At 44.1% G+C, this 6000-nt stretch overlaps 1 protein-coding gene across 2 annotated transcripts in view; it reads right to left on the bottom strand.

The window, feature by feature from the left end:
- Positions 1-3774, bottom strand: part of CHRM4 (cholinergic receptor muscarinic 4) — a 183021-nt gene extending 179247 nt beyond the window's left edge. For both annotated transcript variants that reach the window (XR_008845404.1, XM_056527651.1), the window contains exon 1: positions 3566-3774. The gene's annotated coding sequence lies outside the window, so the exon portion shown is untranslated. The remainder of the gene's footprint in view (positions 1-3565) is intronic.
- Positions 3775-6000: the final 2226 nt, after the last annotated feature.

Below are 6000 nucleotides of genomic sequence, written 5' to 3' on the forward strand. Positions count from 1 at the left end.
CTGTGATCAGACATCTTATCCCCTATTCTTTGGATAGGGGATAAGATGTCTTAGGGCCGGAGTGCCCCTTTAAACTGTTCTTGTTTATCTTACAGGTTCCTAAAAGTAAATGTGGTGACGCGAGGGTACAAGGTAAACTTGTCAATTCGTGACACCAGGGCACTGTTAACCTATACACGGTCCGAGGTGGAGACAGCTTCTCCTGGGCCAGACATGGGGGGATAATAAACACACGACCCTGGGTTACAGATAACTGTGTTTTACTGAGGCAGGTGTAGATGGTACGTGCATGTTCTAGATCAGTGATCTTCAAACTGCGGACCTTCAGCTGTTGCAAAACTACAACTCCCAGCATGCCCGGGCAGCCGAAGGCTGCCCGGGCATGCTGGGAGTTGTAGTTTTGCAACAGCTGGAGGCACACTGGTTAGGAAAACTCCAGTGTTTCCCAACCAGTGTGCCTCTTGCTGATGCAAAACTACAACTCCTAGCATGCCCAGGCAACCGAAGGCTGGGAGTTTTAGTTTTGCAACAGCTGGAGGTCCGCAGTTTGGAGACCACTGTTCTAAATCTAAACGCATGGCATGGCACAGAAATAAGCAGAAGAAATTGTCTATATTCCTTACCCTTTCCTTGTCCTTATAGGAAGACTTACAGATCACTGCATTTCTGACCCCCTTCCTATCTGTACTTCAGAGGACAGGAAAATGCCAGAGGGGCAGATATTTCTTTGATATTTCAATGTCCCCATTAATGATGGGAAGGAAAAAAAAAAAAAAAAACTATGTGCGCTCCGAGACTTTATTGCCAGATGCCAAGTTGTGCCAGCGCTGTAAATGCGGTCACATCTCAACAGCCTATGTATTTTAACCTATTCAGGTGAATTGTGTGCAAAAATGTCAATACCCGACACAAGGAACGGGATCGGAACACATACATTTGAGGTTTGTATGAGAGTAGGGAAATAGCGCCTCTCTCGTCTACATGGCCAGCGCCTGGTATTGCACATCAACCCCATTCGCTTAAATGGAGATTAGCTGCAATACCAGACACGGGCTATGGACAAAAGTGGCGCTGTTTCTGGAAGAAAATAAAAAAAGTAAACCAGCAAATATTTCCAGTCAGAATTGTATTTTTAAAAAAACTATCACCCCAATATATATCAGGGGTGTGGGGAAAAAAAAAAAATCTTGCCCAAGGGATTAAAACGGGAGCACGGGAATCTACTTGTCCCTCATGACAATCACTTGTCCAGGGCAATTTTCGTTTTTTTTCTCTATTTGCCCAATAATAACCATAACTCTTTTATTTTTCCATCTACAGATATGAGGGCTTGTTTTTTGCGGGACTGATTGCACTTTGTAATGACGCCTTTTATTTTTCCATCACAGATGCTCCGAAACAAAACAAAAAAAAACTAAAACTTTTTACTTATGTGTCAACTAAAAGTATAGCAGAGTTAAAGTAGTACTCCGGTTAAAAAAAATTTTTGTAAATGAACTGGTGCCAGAAAGTTAAACAGATTTGTAAATGACTTCTATTTAAAAATATTAATCCTTCCAGTACTTATCATCTGATGTATGCTCCACAGGAAGTTTTTTTTTTTTCATTAATTTTCTGTCTGACCACAGTGCTCTCCGCTGACACCTCTGTCCGTATCGGGAACTGTCCGGAGCAGGAGCAAATCCCTGTAGCAAACCTGTGCTACTCTGTAAAGTCTCTGACATGGACAGAGGTGTCAGCAGAAAGCACTGTGGTCAGACTGGAAAGAACTACACAACTTCCTGTGGAGCATACAGCAGCTGCTAAGTACTGGAAGGATTAAGATTTTAAAATTTTTTAAAATAATTTACAAATCTGTTTAACTTTATGGCATCGGTTGATTTAGAAAAAATTTTTAAAAAATTCCATCGCAGTACCCCTTTAAATCAACCCTAACCCACTACTTATGCAAAGTGGGATTTAGTCTGAAGTCCATGCAAGTCTAAGGGACTCCTGGTACATCTCCTGATTGTATTACTCTTGACTGCAGAGATTGCCCGGGACTTTTCATCATCCTGCCAACTGTCCGCAGGCAGGTGCAGAGAATAGTTAGTTTAGGAGACAGGATATAAGGATGATATATGAGGACCAGATATGAGTTTGGGATAGGAGAACGGGATATGAGGACTTGATATAAGGATGGCATATGAGGAGGGGATATGAGGTTTGGATATGAGGTTTTGATATGAGGTTTGGATATGAGGAGGGGATATGAGGTTTGGATATGAGGAGGGGATATGAGGTTTGGATATGAGGTTTGGATATGAGGTTTGGATATGAGGACTGGATATGAGGACGGGATATGAGGACGGGATATGAGGACGGGATATGAGGACGGGATATGAGGACGGGATATGAGGACGGGATATGAGGTTTGGATATGAGGTTTGGATATGAGGTTTGGATATGAGGTTTGGATATGAGGTTTGGATATGAGGTTTGGATATGAGGTTTGGATATGAGGACTGGATATGAGGACTGGATATGAGGATGGGATATGAGGAGGGGACATGAGGACAGGATATGAGGTTTGGATATGAGGTTTGGATATGAGGTTTGGATATGAGGTTTGGATATGAGGACTGGATATGAGGACTGGATATGAGGATGGGATATGAGGAGGGGACATGAGGACAGGATATGAGGTTTGGATATGAGGAGGGGATATGAGGTTTGGATATGAGGAGGGGATATGAGGTCAGGATATGAGGAGGGGATATGAGGAGGGGATATGAGGAGGGGATATGAGGTTTGGATATGAGGAGGGGATATGAGGATGGGATATGAGGTTTGGATATGAGGAAGGGATATGAGGAAGGGATATGAGGACAGGATATAAGGTCAGGATATAAGGATGGGATATGAGGACAGATATAAGGATGGGATATGAGGACAGGATATAGGGTCAGGATAGAAGGATGGGATATGAGGACAGATATAAGGATGGGATATGAGGACAGATATAAGGATGGGATATGAGGACAGATATAAGGATGGGTTATGAGGACAGGATATAAGTTCAGGATAGAAGGATGGGATATGAGGACAGATATAAGGATGGGATATGAGGACAGGATATAGGGTCAGGATAGAAGGATGGGATATGAGGACAGATATAAGGATGGGATATGAGGACAGGATATAAGTTCAGGATAGAAGGATGGGATATGAGGACAGGATATAAGGATGGGATATGAGGACAGGATATAGGGTCAGGATATAAGGATGGGATATGAGCACAGATATAAGGATGGGATATGAGGACAGATATAAGGATGGGATATGAGGACAGATATAAGGATGGGATATGAGGACAGGATATAGGGTCAGGATAGAAGGATGGGATATGAGGACAGGATATAGGGTCAGGATAGAAGGATGGGATATGAGGACAGATATAAGGATGACATCATCATTGTTGCTTTTCTTCTCCCACAATGTTTAGGAAGCTAGTAACAGAATAAAACAGAGATCACACGTGATGTGCGGTTCATTACCCCGTCTCCCTCTACAATATGGATATTACCCGCTGTGTCCTCGTCCTCCCGCGTTGGCATGAAGTCATTCACAGAAGCGCAGGCCGCTGTTATCAGCTGCTGGATATAATAGTCATGGATTAGATTATTGGCTTCTTGTGGATGACATATTTTATAGTCTGTCTCTTTGGATGTATCAGGATCATTTCTGACCCTGGTTTGTGATGATTATGATATCATGTGAACTGTATTAACTCCCTATTATTGCTGCAGAGGCTCCCAGAACATTCCAGGGCAAGAAGATTAATCTTGGCAGATCCACCGGGAGCACATAGAGTCATGGAGAGACTGTAGGAAGGGAACTAAGGTCAATGGGGGAGATTTATCAAAACCCGTCCAGAGGAGAAGTTACTAAGTTGCCCATAGCAACCAATCAGATCGCTTCTTTCACTTTGCAGAGGCCTTATTAAAAATGAAAGTAGCGATCTGATTGGTTGCTATGGGCAACTCAGCAGCTTTTCCTCTGGACAGGTTTTGATACAGTCAGGTCCATAAATATTAGGACATCGACACAATCCTAAAATTTTTGTCTCTATACACCACCACAATGGATTTGAAATGAAACAAACAAGATGTGCTTGGATTTACATCCAAATCAGGTGAACGGTGTAGGAATTACAACAGTTTGCATAAGTGCCTCCTACTTGTTAAGGGACCAAAAGTAATGGGACTGAATAATAATCATGAATCAAACTTTCACTTTTTAATACAGTGACCCCTCCGACCTACGATGGCCCCGACATACGATCATTTCAACATGCGATGGGCTCTCAGAGGCAGCATCAACATACGATGCTTTTTTATGTCGGGGCCATCGCATAAACAGTAGAGATGAGCGAACTTACAGTAAATTCGATTCGCCACGAACTTCTCGGCTCGGCAGTTGATGACTTTTCCTGCGTAAATTAGTTCAGCTTTCAGGTGCTCCGGTGGGCTGGAAAAGGTGGATACAGTCCTAGGAAAGAGTCTCCTAGGACTGTATCCACCTTTTCCAGCCCACCGGAGCACCGGAAAGCTGAACTAATTTATGCAGGAAAAGTCATCAAGTGCCGAGCCGAGAAGTTCGTGACGAATCGAATTTACTGTAAGTTCGCTCATCTCTAATAAACAGCTATCCGGCAGCGCAGACTGCTTCAGCTGCCACCGGATAGCCGTTTACGGTGCCCCGTGAGCTCCGGTGATGTCTTTTACATGTCCTCGGGGCTCCGGCGCGTCCTCTTCGGGATCCCCTGCATCGTCGGCGCTCTCCATCGTCGTCATCACGTCGCTGCGCACACAGTCCCGTCATCCAATAGGAGCGGCGTGGGTAACAACGTGACGGCGGCGACGGAGCGTGCGGATGCCGGGGAAGCAGAGGCCTTGCCGGAGAATCGGGGACACCTCGGGGACGCGGCGACAGTGATGGACGGCGACATCCCGGGCATCGGTGACGGTCCGGCGGGGACAGGTGAGTACAACTTCCTCTAACAGTGGTCTACAACCTTGCAGACCTCCAGATGTTGCAAAACTACAACACCCAGCATGCCCGGACAGCCGTTGGCTGTCCGGACATGCTGGGTGTTGTAGTTTTGCAACATCTGGAGCTCCGCAGGTTGTAGACCACTGTCCTATACTTTACATTGCACGGATCCCTCAACATGCGATGGTTTCAACAAACGATGGTCCATTTGGAACGGATTACCATCGTATGTTGAGGGATCACTGTACTTGGTTACAAATCCTTTGCAGTCAATTACAGCCTGAAGTCTGGAACGCATAGACATCAGTAGACATTGCTGGATTTCATCCCTGGTGATGCTCTGCTACCTCTACTGCCACTGTCTTCAGTTCCTGCTTGTTCTTGGGGCATTTTCCCTTAAGTTAAGTCTTCAGATTTGTAAATCACTTCCATCAAAAAAAAAAAATCCTAATCCTTCCAGTACTTTTTAGGGGCTGTATACTAAAGAGAAATCCAAAAAAAGAAATGCATTTCCTCTGATGTCATGACCACAGTGCTCTCTGCTGACCTCTACTGTCCATTTTAGGAACTGTCCAGAGCAGGAGAAAATCCCCATAGCAAACATATGCTGCCCTGGATAGTTCCTAAAATGGACAGCAGAGAGCACTGTGGTCAGGACATCACAGGAAATGCATTTCTTTTTTGGATTTTTCTTTAGAATACAGCCCCAAAAAAGTACTGGAAGGATTAAGATTTTTTAATAGAAGTGATTTACAAATCTGTTTAACTTTCTGGCAACAGTTGATTTAAAAAAAAAAAAGTTTTCCACGGGAGTACCCCTAATAAACTCTTTGTTGCTTTTGCAGTTTGCTTTGGGTCATTGTCCATCTGCACTGTGAAGCGGCGTCCAATGAGTTCTGAAGCATTTTGCTGAATAGGAGTAGATTATTTTGCCCGAAACACTTCAGAATTCATCCTGCTGCTTTT

Source organism: Hyla sarda, chromosome 6 (genome assembly GCF_029499605.1).
Source record: "Hyla sarda isolate aHylSar1 chromosome 6, aHylSar1.hap1, whole genome shotgun sequence".
Classification (NCBI taxonomy): domain Eukaryota; kingdom Metazoa; phylum Chordata; class Amphibia; order Anura; family Hylidae; genus Hyla; species Hyla sarda.